The sequence below is a fragment of the Lepisosteus oculatus genome, chromosome 27 (assembly GCF_040954835.1).
Source record: "Lepisosteus oculatus isolate fLepOcu1 chromosome 27, fLepOcu1.hap2, whole genome shotgun sequence".
NCBI lineage: Eukaryota > Metazoa > Chordata > Actinopteri > Semionotiformes > Lepisosteidae > Lepisosteus > Lepisosteus oculatus.
Genome location: NC_090722.1, coordinates 10,308,681 through 10,322,223, shown reverse-complemented (window position 1 = coordinate 10,322,223; position 13,543 = coordinate 10,308,681). Strand labels below are relative to the sequence as shown.

At 47.4% G+C, this 13,543-nt stretch overlaps 1 protein-coding gene across 1 annotated transcript in view; it reads left to right on the top strand.

Moving 5' to 3' along the window:
* The first annotated feature begins 753 nt into the window (after window positions 1-753).
* erfl1 (Ets2 repressor factor like 1) overlaps window positions 754-13,543 on the top strand; it is a 39,766-nt gene continuing 26,976 nt past the window's right edge. The window contains exon 1 of the mRNA XM_069185342.1: window positions 754-871. The gene's annotated coding sequence lies outside the window, so the exon portion shown is untranslated. The remainder of the gene's footprint in view (window positions 872-13,543) is intronic.

Genomic DNA, 13,543 nt, shown 5'->3' with positions numbered 1-13,543 from the left:
CAATGTTACTGATACTGCTGGTACAGCTACTAATGTTACTGGTACTGGTACTAGTACTGATACTACTGGTACAGTTACAGCTGGTACTGTTACTGATTGTAGAGTTACTAATACTGCTGGTACAGTTACTGCTGGTACTGGTACTAATACTGCTGGTACAGTTACTGATACTGCTGGTACAGTAACTGCTGGCAATGTTACTGATACTGCTGGTACAGTTACTGCTGGTACTGGTACTGATACTGCTGGTACTTTTACTGCTGGTACAGTTACTGATTGTAGAGTTACTGATACTGCTGGTACAGTAACTGCTGGCAATGTTACTGATACTGCTGGTACAGTAACTGCTGGCAATGTTACTGATACTGCTGGTACAGCTACTAATGTTACTGGTACTGGTACTAGTACTGATACTACTGGTACAGTTACAGCTGGTACTGTTACTAATACTGCTGGTACAGTGACTGCTGGCAGTGTTACTGATACTGCTGGTACAGTTACTGCTTCCAGGGGTCATAAGTCAGGGTCAGACTAATGCAACATTGTGCAGACAGTGTGGACACAAGGTCAGGTGCGGACTGAAGCAGCAGGCAGTGTGGACACAGACTGGGTTTAGAGGTCAGGGGTCAGGGTCAGACTGATGCAACAGTGTGCAGACAGTGTGGACACAGACGGGGGTCAGGGGTCAGCGGTTAGGTTACTGTTAGCATTGATGGTGCTGTTATTCTCTGGAAGGGTGACAGTCGTGTTCCCTGGGGTTCCAGACGCCTGCCTGCTCCACCCACAGCACCACAGCGGACAGGAGACGGGCGCTGAGGTCCGGCCCAGAGTCTGGGCCCGGTTCTGCAACACAGGAGCACCCAGAGTGCTGGTGAGTGACGTCAGTGGGTCTGTCGGAGTGTCGGATCTCAGATGGTCGTTTTCCTGTGCTGATTGCTCTTCAGGAAGACAGTCTCCCTTTGCTGTGTTTCGGATCGCAGAGCTGAGTGATTGTGTGGGATGGTGACTGGCTGATAGGTGCTCAGAGTGAAGGCAGTCGGGGTCTGAATGCGAACGAGCGTTTTTTTTTTGCTCCTATCAGTAGGCGGGTTGAAGATAATGCCCAGGTGTCTCAGTTATTGAAACCAGTATCCTGTTAGCGACTCAGCCGACTGTATTGCAGGTGTCTTAGGGCTTTATTACTGTCTTCAGGCTGCAGCGGGCTGGGAGTCTGCTTCCAGGAGTAGCCACAGATGTCCTCTGTCCGCTATTCGGAGCTGGAGATACTCCTGTATCAGATCCACTTGTTCCGTTAATGTAAGTCTGTTCACTGAGGCCTCTAGATCAGGCTGAGAGGCTCTGCTCTCCTGTGTGATGTGTTGTGTGCAGTCCTCTGTTCAGGACTGAAGATACTCAGTTCCCGTAGCCCGAGCCTGCGCGCCGAGCCCCTTCCTTCGCGGCTCTCCCTGGTCAGGGACTGCTGTGTGACGATGCTCTCGCTCTGTGTCCGTTCTGAGCTGCGATCGTTCTGCTGTGAAGGAGCCTTTGAACGAGGCTGTCAGTAGACGAAAGGTCACCGGCAGTCGATGGTCCAATTTTTCTAAATCCAGGAGATGGTATCAGGCGGGGCGGGTTTGGAAAAGGGAGATGGAAGATTAATGTTTAATCCTGAGGGGACCTTAATCTTCCGGCAGTCCTTTCTCCCTCCTCTTCCCTCTCTCGTACTTTGTCTCTCCAGTCTTCTCTTTCTTATCGTCTTCCCCTCTCTCTTTCACTCTCTCTTCCCTCTTTCTCTCCCTCCATTCCTCTCTCTCTCACTCAGTCTCTCCCTCTCTGGGGCTCTGCAGAGCAAAACTGGGGGTGAATGCAGGTGACCCCTCCCCTGGAGCTGAAAGAGGTTAGAGGAGGGGGGATCTCACCCTGGCTTTTGTCAAGAAACAGCTGGATATTGGCTTCAACAGCATGGCTGGGCAGCTTGTTCCACACTCCCACCACCCTCTATGTAAAGATGTTCCTCCTCTTATGTATTAAGATTTGTAGGTTTCTTGAGAAGCACTTATGAATTAAATTACAGTCTTATTGGTATTAGATGCTCTTTCCCATAGTTTTCCAGTGTGTCCTCTGGTTCATGTGTCACTGTTGCCTCTGGAGAAGTCTGCAGGGTTGACCTTCCTCACTGACTGTGAGCATTTGGAGCACTTGAATCAGGTCTCTCCATAGTCTCTGCTGTTCAAGACTAAAGAGACACAGTTCCTCCAGCCTGTCAGTGTAGGACACTCCCTTCAGACTAAAGAGACTCAGTTACTTCAGCCTGTTAGTGTGGGACACTCCCTTCAGACTAAAGAGACTTAGTTCCTTCAGTCAGTGTGGGACACTCCCTTCAGACCAAACAGAATCATGTCCTTCCTAGGAGTGTGGGATCTGTGTGTAGTGTGTATCAGGTTGTGTAGGAGTGTGTGTCAGTGAGTGTGTGCTGTAGCATTGTCTGTGTGCCGTGTGTATCAGGTTGTGTAGGAGTGTGTCAGTGAGTGTGTACTGTTGTGTTGTTTGTGTGAGGAGAGACAGAGGGAGAGAGGAGAGAGAGGAGAGACAGAGGAAGAGTAGAGACAGAAAAGAGGCAGAGAGGGGAGATGGGGGTGTTCAGGAGGGAGAGAGAAAAAGGGATTGAGAGGAGAGCGAGGGAAAGGGAGAGAGAAAGGTGTTGACGGAAGAAAAGGGAAGAGAGAGGGAAAGAGGGAGAGATGGGGGTGAAGGCTGAGAGGAGAGGGAGAGAGAGAAAGAAAGGGAGACAGGGACTACCAGCAGGAGAAGGGCTGATTGGTTTGGGGTGGACGGGGGGGCGCAGGAGAAGGAGGAGGGGGGTTAAATTTCCATCAGGATTTCAATCGGAGGAGATCAATACTGTATTACTCCTTACCTTGACCTCCTCGCCACTGACACAACAGGGCAGGCTATTCCGTCTCCCAGCAGGATAGAAAGAGAAGGAAGAGTCGGAGAGAGCTGGAGAGAATCGGAGAGACGCGCTGTAGCCCAACCCCTCCTCGTGCCACGGATAGCTTTCCTGCCAAAAGCCAGATCTCAATTCCCTAATTGAAAAACTTACTCCAATCTTTTTTTTTTTGCTCCAGTAATATTTTCCTCCTTTTGGAGAGACCACATTCTGCAGTTTCACGGTGTTTATATCGGAGAGCATGTCCAACATATACATGTGTTTGCAGATTTGATCCGTCATTCAGTTGCTCTGTATAAACTCTTCGCACCATCACTGAATCGCTCTGTCACAACACTGCTGTGGTCCTGCAGTGCTGTCAGTGAGAGCTGTGTCTCTCCTCCAGTGGATGGAGACTCTGCTGTGGTCCTCAGTGCTGTCAGTGAGACCTGTGTCTCTCCTCCAGTGGATGGAGACTCTGCTGTGGTCCTGCAGTGCTGTCAGTGAGAGCTGTGTCTCTCCTCCAGTGGATGGAGACTCTGCTGTGGTCCTGCAGTGCTGTCAGTGAGAGCTGTGTCTCTCCTCCAGTGGATGGAGACTCTGCTGTGGTCCTGCAGTGCTGTCAGTGAGAGCTGTGTCTCTCCTCCAGTGGATGGAGACTCTGCTGTGGTCCTGCAGTGCTGTCAGTGAGAGCTGTGTCTCTCCTCCAGTGGATGGAGACTCTGCTGTGGTCCTGCAGTGCTGTCAGTGAGAGCTGTGTCTCTCCTCCAGTGGATGGAGACTCTGCTGTGGTCCTCAGTGCTGTCAGTGAGACCTGTGTCTCTCCTCCAGTGGACGGAGACTCTGCTGTGGTCCTGTAGTGCTGTCAGTGAGAGCTGTGTCTCTCCTCCAGTGGATGGAGACTCTGCTGTGGTCCTGCAGTGCTGTCAGTGAGAGCTGTGTCTCTCCTCCAGTGGATGGAGACTCTGCTGTGGTCCTGCAGTGCTGTCAGTGAGAGCTGTGTCTCTCCTCCAGTGGATGGAGACTCTGCTGTGGTCCTGCAGTGCTGTCAGTGAGAGCTGTGTCTCTCCTCCAGTGGATGGAGACTCTGCTGTGGTCCTGCAGTGCTGTCGGTGAGAGCTGTGTCTCTCCTCCAGTGGATGGAGACTCTGCTGTGATCCTGCAGTGCTGTCAGTGAGAGCTGTGTCTCTCCTCCAGTGGATGGAGACTCTGCTGTGGTCCTGCAGTGCTGTCAGTGAGAGCTGTGTCTCCCCTCCACTCAATACTTACTCTGCAGTGAGGCTCACAGTGTGGAAAATGGGGGATGTGGGCATCTTTCCTGAGTGGTGACTGAAGCACTGAGCCTGGCTAGTTGACACTGGGTGACTTCAAACCTGGATTGTATAAAGAATTGATGATTGAGGTTTCTGAATTTTAAATTAGAATAAGGTTCTACTATAGTCCAAGTAATAATCGATTTCCTTCCATCACAGGACTCCACCATTAGTTGGTGAAAACCGTTCAAATCGCCTTTAAATAATGATCTATATTTATAGATTATTGATATTTCCCAGATCCACTGGAAAAATGAGAGATTACAAATTGAAGTTACATCTTAGAATCTTAACCTGAACTTAAACCTGAATGAATCCAGTCAAGCCCAGCTGTCAGGTCAATTAAGGATCAAATTAAATAATTAAGACACAAGTGAGAACTGGAAGGTCCATCTGGGACAGGGAGGGGGACATTCTGCCCCTGTGCTCAGTGTTTGTTAGCCCAGTCAGCTCTGTGATTGCTTGATGAGTTAATTAGTTAATTGATTTCTCTGATGTAGGCACTGCTTGGGTGATGGTATCCCCCCTCCTACTCATTCAGCGTTCTCCATGCCTGCAGATCCCAAGGTCTCATGCCACCATCTCCAGGAAGATCCCAAGGGATCAACTCTTCCGGTTGCTTGGCGAGATGCTGTGATTTGCTGCCCCCCGAAACAGAGGCACAGTGGTGCCCCCTGTTGCTGTGGAGTGGGTGTCTGTGGAGTGGGTGTCTGTGGAGTGGGTGTCTGTGTCTGTGGGTGTCAGTGGAGTGGGTGTCTGTGTCAGTGTCAGTGGGTGTCTGTGGAGTGGGTGTCTGTGTCAGTGTCTGTGGGTGTCTGTGGAGTGGGTGTCTGTGGGTGTCAGTGGGTGTCTGTGGAGTGGGTGTCTGTGTCAGTGTCAGTGGGTGTCTGTGTCAGTGGGTGCCTGTGGAGTGGGTGTCTGTGTCTGTGTCAGTGTCTGTGGGTATCTGTGGGTGTCTGTGGAGTGGGTGTCTGTGTCTGTGTCAGTGGGTGTCTGTGGAGTGGGTGTCAGTGGGTGTCTGTGTCAGTGGGTGTCAGTGGGTGCCTGTGGAGTGGGTGTCAGTGGGTGTCTGTGTCAGTGGGTGTCAGTGGGTGCCTGTGTCTGTGTCAGTGGGTGTCTGGGGGCTCCAGGGGAGAGCTGGTGTGTCCCCAGCCCCCCTCACTCCCTGCTGACAGAGGGTATGTGACTGAGCCAGGAGCTGGCCTGATCGCGTGCGGCCGGAGAGGAAATCGATCGCCGGGAGAGCAGCGCGAGGCACAGGATTGCATCTTGTCAAAATAATTTATTACCCTCATCCCGGGCCTGATCGATGGTCGGAATTAGCAAAGCTCCTTCAGTTTAATATTTACCTCCACCAAGCGGCTCCAGTCTCAGTTTTAATTGATTTGGACGCGGCGCTCTGTGTGTGAGAGGGAGGAGAGGAGAGGAGAGGAGGGGAGCCTGTCTGAGAGACCCCAGCTGCTGTCCCTGTCGGATCCACCCGGAGAGAGAGCAGGAAAAAGACCTGCTTGTATTTCTCCCTCAAGGTCTCCCTTTCCTCTCTCTCCCTGCTCCTGTCTCTGTCTCTCTCCACCTTCCTGCTCCTGTCTCTCTCTCCCTGCTCCTGTTTCTGTCTCTCTCTACCTTCCTGCTCCGGTCTCTCTCTCCCTGCTCCTGTCTCTGTCTCTCTCCACCTTCCTGCTCCGGTCTCTCTCTCCCTGCTCCTCTCTGTCTATACTTCCCTCCGTCACACGCCCAGGCAGCAGGGTGGAGGAGTGGGTTGGGTTCGAGTCCTAGGTGGACACAGCAGGTATACAGACAGTGGATCTGGGTTATTGCAGTGAATGAAAAGCTGTTTCAGCACTGTGGGCCTTTCGGGGTGAAGGGGTCCCTGGATGTGGAGACACTTATACTGTACAAATACAAGTGATTCTTCTTCTGTTATTACCAGTAGCAACAGCAGAAGTAGTACCAGTAGCAGCACTGGTAGTAGCAGTAGTACTGACACCAGTATTACTATCAGCAGCTGTGTTAATAGCAGTAGTAGTGACAGCAGTAGTATTAATAGCAGTATTAGTATCAGCAGCTGTGTTAATAGCAGTAGTACTGACAGCAGCTGTGTTAATAGCAGTATTAGTATCAGCAGCTGTGTTAATAGCAGCAGTAGTGACAGCAGTAGTATTAATAGCAGTATTACTATCAGCAGCTGTGTTAATAGCATAAGTAGTGACAGCAGTAGTATTAATAGAAGTATTAGTATCAGCAGCTGTGTTAATAGCAGTAGTAATAAGACCAGTAGTAGTATTAATAGCAGTAGTACTGACAGCAGCTGTGTTAATAGCAGTATTAGTATTAGCAGCTGTGTTAATAGCAGTAGTAGTGACAGCAGTAGTATTAATAGCAGTATTAGTATCAGCAGCTGTGTTAATAGCAGCAGTAGTGACAGCAGTAGTATTAATAGCAGTATTAGTATCAGCAGCTGTGTTAATAGCAGTAGTACTGACAGCAGCTGTGTTAATAGCAGTATTAGTATCAGCAGCTGTGTTAATAGCATAAGTAGTGACAGCAGTAGTATTAATAGCAGTATTAGTATCAGCATCTGTGTTAATAGCATAAGTAGTGACAGCAGTAGTATTAATAGAAGTATTAGTATCAGCATCTGTGTTAATAGCAGTAGTAATAAGACCAGTAGTAGTATTAATAGCAGTAGTAGTGACAGCAGTAGTAGTATTAATAGCAGTAGTAGTGACAGCAGCAGTATTAATAGTAGTATTACTATCAGCAGCTGTGTTAATAGCAGTATTAGTATTAGCAGCTGTGTTAATAGCAGTAGTAGTGACAGCAGTAGTATTAATAGTATTAGTATCAGCAGCTGTGTTAATAGCATTAGTAATGACAGCAGTATTAATAGCAGTAGTAATGGCATCAGTAGTAGTATTAATAGCAGTAGTAGTGACAGCAGCAGTATTAATATCAACAGCAGTATTAATAGCAGTAGTAATGGCATCGGTAGTAGTATTAATAGCAGTAGTAATGGCATCTGTAGTAGTATTAATAGCAGTAGTAGTGACAGCAGCAGTATTAGTATCAACAGCAGTATCAATAGCAATGGTAGTGACAGCATGTTTAGTAATAATAGCAGTAGTAGTATTAAGAGCAGTATCTGTATTAGTAGCTGTATTAATAGCAGAAGTACAGTAGGAGTAACAGCAGTAGCAGTAGCAGTGGTATTAGCAGCAGTAGTAGTGCAATAGTAGCACTAGTACTATTAGCAGTAGTAGTTAATTGATGTAGTAGCATGGTAATAATTTGTGTTGTACTGTACTTGTTCTCATTATCAGCACCCTCTTGTGCTGTGCCGGGGCTGTTCCTGCCCCCCTCTGCTGCAGTCTGTACCCCGGGGGCGGGGACACATCTGGCGAGACGCCCCTCCCCCTCGCCGTCCCCCGGGGCGGAGCAGACAGGCGGCCGGCTCGCTGACAGGGGCTAATTGGCGGACGCAGGTGCGCCGGTCTGGGCGCAGAAGCGCCCCCGTCTGACCACGTCCGATCGCGGCGGGAGGGGCCGTGTCTCGGCTCACAGGGCGCCCCCCCCACCCGGCACCCAGAGGGTTAACGTGCGCGGTCGGGTCCTGCCTCGTCCGCCGTCCCAGACGAGGGGAGACCGACTCTCAAACTTCCCTCCGTCCCCCGTCCCCCCCCCGCACATCACGCGACTCCATTAATTGCCAATTAAAGACGGAGCCCCCGAGCCCTCCGGGAGCGCTGCGCGAGCTGGGCGCGTTGAGAAAAAGAGCGCTCGCGGGCTGCTCGCGCTGAGGGAGCGGCTGTGTCTCCGAGTCTCTGCCCGCTCGGACCAGCCTCGAGCCGAGACAGCAGGCAAACCGGAGGAAAACAGACTCGTTAGAGTATCAGTCACCCCGGGTTTGTTTTTCTTTTCTTTTATTTTACCCAGGGATGGGATTTTAGAGATTTTAAAAAACAACTTTTTCATGCAAAAAATATTTCCCAGGAGCATTTCTTCTGCATAATATTTTTTAAAGAAAGAACGCATACTGTACACAGGTTTTAGGGATTTCCGAGTATAATTTTATGGATTCAGTTAATTATTCCGTTAATTCCGGTTGGAAGGCTGTTTGAATAATAATAATAATAATAATAATAATAATAATTAATAATAATGATAATCCTCTGGGATTCGCTACAACCAGAACAGAGTGTAAAATCGTTTTTTTTTTATAACTTTCTTTTTCCTTGAGCTGAAGCTGACACCTCACACAACGCTTTCCTGGACAGTCCACTCAAAGAGCTTTACAGGTCATGGGGATCCTCTCCACCCCCATCAGTGTGTCCCCCCACCTGGATGAGCCAGTCCGCTCCCCACACACCAGCTCTCAGTGGGGAGGAGAGCAGAGTGATGGAGCCAGTTCAGAGAGGGGGGTTATTAGGAGGCCATGATGGGTAAAGACCAGGGGGGAAATGTGACCAGGACACTGGGGTGACACCCCTACTCTTTTAGACAAACACCCTGGGATTGTTAATGACCCCAGAGAGTCAGGACCTCAGTTTTACATCTCATCTGAAGGACGGCGCCTGTTTACAGTCTAGTGTCCCCGTCACTATACTGGGGCATTAGGACGCACACAGACCGCAGGGTGAGCGCCCCCTACTGGTCCCACTAACACCTCTTCCAGCAGCAACCATAGCTTTCCCAGGAGTCTCCCCTCCAGGTACTGGCCAGGCTCACACTGCTGGGCTCCAGTGGGCTGCCAGTGGTGAGTTGCAGGGTGATAGCTGCTGGCAAAGTGGGAACACACTGGCACACCGAGTGTACTGAAACACACTGACACACCGAGCTCTGTACTGAAACACACTGGCACACTGGCACACTGAGCTCTGTACTGAAACACACTGACACACCGAGCTCTGTACTGAAACACACTGGCACACCGAGCTCTGTACTGAAACACACTGACGCACCGAGCTCTGTACTGAAACACACTGACGCACCGAGCTCTGTACTGAAACACACTGGCGCACCGAGATCTGTACTGAAACACACTGGCACACCGAGCTCTGTACTGAAACACACTGGCACACCGAGCTCTGTACTGAAACACACTGACGCACCGAGCTCTGTACTGAAACACACTGACGCACCAAGCTCTGTACTGAAACACACTGGCGCACCGAGATCTGTACTGAAACACACTGGCACACCGAGCTCTGTACTGAAACACACTGACACACCGAGCTCTGTACTGAAACACACTGACACACCGAGCTCTGTACTGAAACACACTGGCACACCGAGCTCTGTACTGAAACACACTGGCACACCGAGCTCTGTACTGAAACACACTGACACACCGAGCTCTGTACTGAAACACACTGACACACCGAGCTCTGTACTGAAACACACTGGCACACCGAGCTCTGTACTGAAACACACTGACACACCGAGCTCTGTACTGAAACACACTGGCACACCGAGCTCTGTACTGAAACACACTGGCACACCGAGCTCTGTACTGAAACACACTGGCACACCGAGCTCTGTACTGAAACACACTGACACACCGAGCTCTGTACTGAAACACACTGGCACACCGAGCTCTGTACTGAAACACACTGGCACACTGAGCTCTGTACTGAAACACTGGCACACTGAGCTCTGTACTGAAACACACTGACACACTGAGCTCTGTACTGAAACACACTGACACACTGAGCTCTGTACTGCACTGTGTGAAACACACTCATTTATACTACAGATAATTTCATTTTTGTCTATATAGTATGTTTACAATATATTATTTTTGTCCTACAGTATATATACCATTTGTAATTGTTGTTCATGTAATAAATATACGAGATGTATTTTTTTCTCCTTAGGTATGTATAATATACCTTATTTTTGTACTGTACTACAAAAATAATAATATATAATACTATACTATATATACAGAATATTTGTGTAGTACAGTTAAAATACGTGTTGTATTTTTGTCTTTTGCGTTTCAAAGCATATCCTATTCCTTATGTCGACAGCCTACAGAAATATTTCTAGACTTCTCAAGATCATCACTTTTGCAAATGCTGTTGCCGCGGTAAAAGTCACAGTTTAGATCGTGTTTTTCACCGGCCGCGATACGCTGTGTGAATTCTTAGTTGCCAAAGAGAAGAAATACTTCGCAGTTGATCTGTGCTGCGGTGCTTTCTTCATTTCCTCTTCGCGAACGCCGTTTGGTTTTTACTTCGACAATCGGATTGTGATGTTTGAATAACTTTTCACCGGGAGATGATACTTAGACTTTAATTGAAAATAATAAACTCGCAAAACTAATACTAATACCTTCGCGTCTAAAGGCGCGACGTGAGGCGTTTTCAGTGTCAGATTGCGTGTCGGACCGGCTCACCGGTGTTTGGACTGGTGAAGTTTCAGGACAAACTGGCGCGCCCGTCCGGCCCAGTCCGGCCCGGCCCGGCCCGGTCCGGCCGCGGTGGAGCCTGGACCGGCACCACTCACATTTCGATCTTTGTGACTGTTGGCGCAGCGGTGTGCGTGTTCTGGTGGAATTCAACAGAATTCCGCTGGAATCATCCCGTGTCCTTATTCTGATGATAATAATTGTCAGTTGTACTCTATCTTTTATTTTCTTTCGCATAATAATAATAATTATAATAATTATTATTATTATTATTATTATTATTTTTATTAATATCCCGGTGCAAAAGAAACTAAAGGCACCAGGAAGCGAGAAACACAAAGAACAGTAGAAGAGAGATGTGATTAACTAAATAATGAGAAATTTAATTTAATTAAGAGATAATGAGCGCCGTGGAGCCGTTAGGAGCGCACAGAGTCCGAGAAGAGGTTTCTCCGCGCCGGGATCTCTTAATGAACAACGCCTTTTATTATTATTATTATTATTATTATTATTATTATTATTATTATTATTATTAATAATATTATTATTATTCATAATACAATTATACCCGTAGGTAGTGTTAGTATTATGTTTAATTGTATGTTTTAGATACAAACTGTTTTACCTCGATTTCCTAATTAATTTTACTCCCGTTATTAATAATAGTTGCGGTTGTGTTTCTGTTATAATGAATGTGTTATTAATAACACAATATTGTTAACACTTGCAATATTGTCAGTATGATGTTGTTTTCTGTATTTAACAGTTGTAGCTGTAGTAGTTGTTTTCCCGCGATTGGCGAATAATTTATTAGTCCATTCATTGATAATTAGCAGTAGCTGTATTTTTGCCACGAATAATAAATTATTCATATTATTATATAATAACTAACAATAATAAGGTATTATTGATAATTGTTGTATATTACTAATGCTTGTGCTATGGTTGGTATCGTGTTTATACTGTATGGTTGTTTAATAGCTGTAGTTATATCAGGAATCAGAGCTGTGTTATTTTACTGTGATACACTTTTTTGTTATTGGTACAGTTATTAATAGTTGTATTACTAGAAGTATCGTTGTTGTTATTAGTTATTCTTTTACAGTTGTAGGAGAGTGTGGATTATCTTAAATGTTTCTTATTTTACTTCTGCTATTCAGCTACTCAGCAGAAATACCTGAGGAGTATCGGGAGCAATATTGATATGCGATTGTAAATAATATCAATAATACCGACTCTTGTAAAGAGCACTCGAGGGGAGAACTCGCCCACACCCACGCGTGTCGACTCGGGGGGCTCTTCCTTGTTTGGAGACAAAACACGCGGGTTTATTTTCCATGTTACTGTCGGAAGAAAGATATATCTTTCCGTGAAAGAAAACTAAAAGACAAGCAGATCTTCAAGTTTGTACAGAAGCAAAGCTGAAATCGCGTTGTTATTATTATTATTATTATTATTATTAATAATAATAATAATATAGAAAAAAAAATCCTCTAATTAGCACTGATATATAGTAACGTTTCCTCTAATTAGCTTTTTGCTATACAGTACTAATATCGAAATTCGACATGTGCCTCCCGGGAGGACAAACACGGCGCTGTTAGCGGGACAGAAACACGCCACGCCACGCCGCGAGTGTCTGCGGACAACACGGTGCACATCCCTGTCAATAGACCCTGAGCAGTGAGCGAGCAGGCGAGTACGGGCTGTTACCGTCCTAAGATCTCATCGTCAAAAAATCTGAATATCCGTCTAAAGGTTGAAATTGAAAACTGAGATCTACATTCCTAATAGTTCAAATCTAAATAACGCTCCCGGGTGAGTTTTTCTTCTCGAATGTCTTGTTTTATTTAAAAGCTTCTCGCCTTTTATGCTGTTAAAAACTAGCGACACACGCACTTTTCCACCGGCACCGAACCCGGCACCGGCTCGCGCGGGCATCTCCGTGAGTCAAACACGCAGGGACGGTGTTTGTGCCATGGTTTCAAAATCGTTTGTTTCGGAACTTACAGTATGCGTCATGTATTTTTGTTAGTTTAAAAAAAGCAACATAACGAATATACTGGTAAAATAAAAATAAAAAATCCGTTGTTTCTGGGCGCTGGAGAGGAAGACGACGGGCTTGTGTCCCGAAACCCCTCCACTCGAGACCTCCGGGCTCTGCGTGTGCCCGTACCGCCGCCCTCTCTCCGCATCGGAAAAGAAACTCGGAACTTTGTCTTCTTTAATCCCTCTGTTCCGAGGGGCTTAGAGAAGACAAAACTGCTCAATTAGCGCGTCTCGCTCGCAGCCCGGAGAGCCCGGATCACGCGCTGTTTCCCGCAGGAAGCGCTGTGCTCGCCGGCCGGCTGACCGGCTGACCGGCTGACTGACCGCTCGGCGGAGCTCCCAGGACCCTCTCGCTCACGCCGCGCGCTGTGACCCCCCGGCCCCCCGGGGGACGACGGGATGGCGTCGTGACGTGTGTACAGCCGGGTCTTGCGGTGACCCCCCAGGAGAGAGTCTGTCCGTAACACTGCTTTGATCATTCTTTTCCTTTCAGTATCTCCTCATTCCGCTACTGCTACTGTTACACTGGCGGCCAGCCCTCCTCCGATACTGATACTGAGACTGATACCGACTGCAATGGCAATACTTGTACTAATACTCATGCCAGTACTGAGACTGATACTAACAGCAATAGCAATACTTGTACTAATACTCATGCCAGTACTGAGACTGATACTAACAGCAATAGCAATACTTGTACTAATACTCATGCCAGTACTGATTCTGATACTAACAGCAATAGCAATACTTGTACTAATACTCATGCCAATACTGTTTCTGATACTAACAGCAATAGCAATACTTGTACTAATACTCATGCCAATACTGAGACTGATACAGACTTCAATGGCAATACTTGTACTA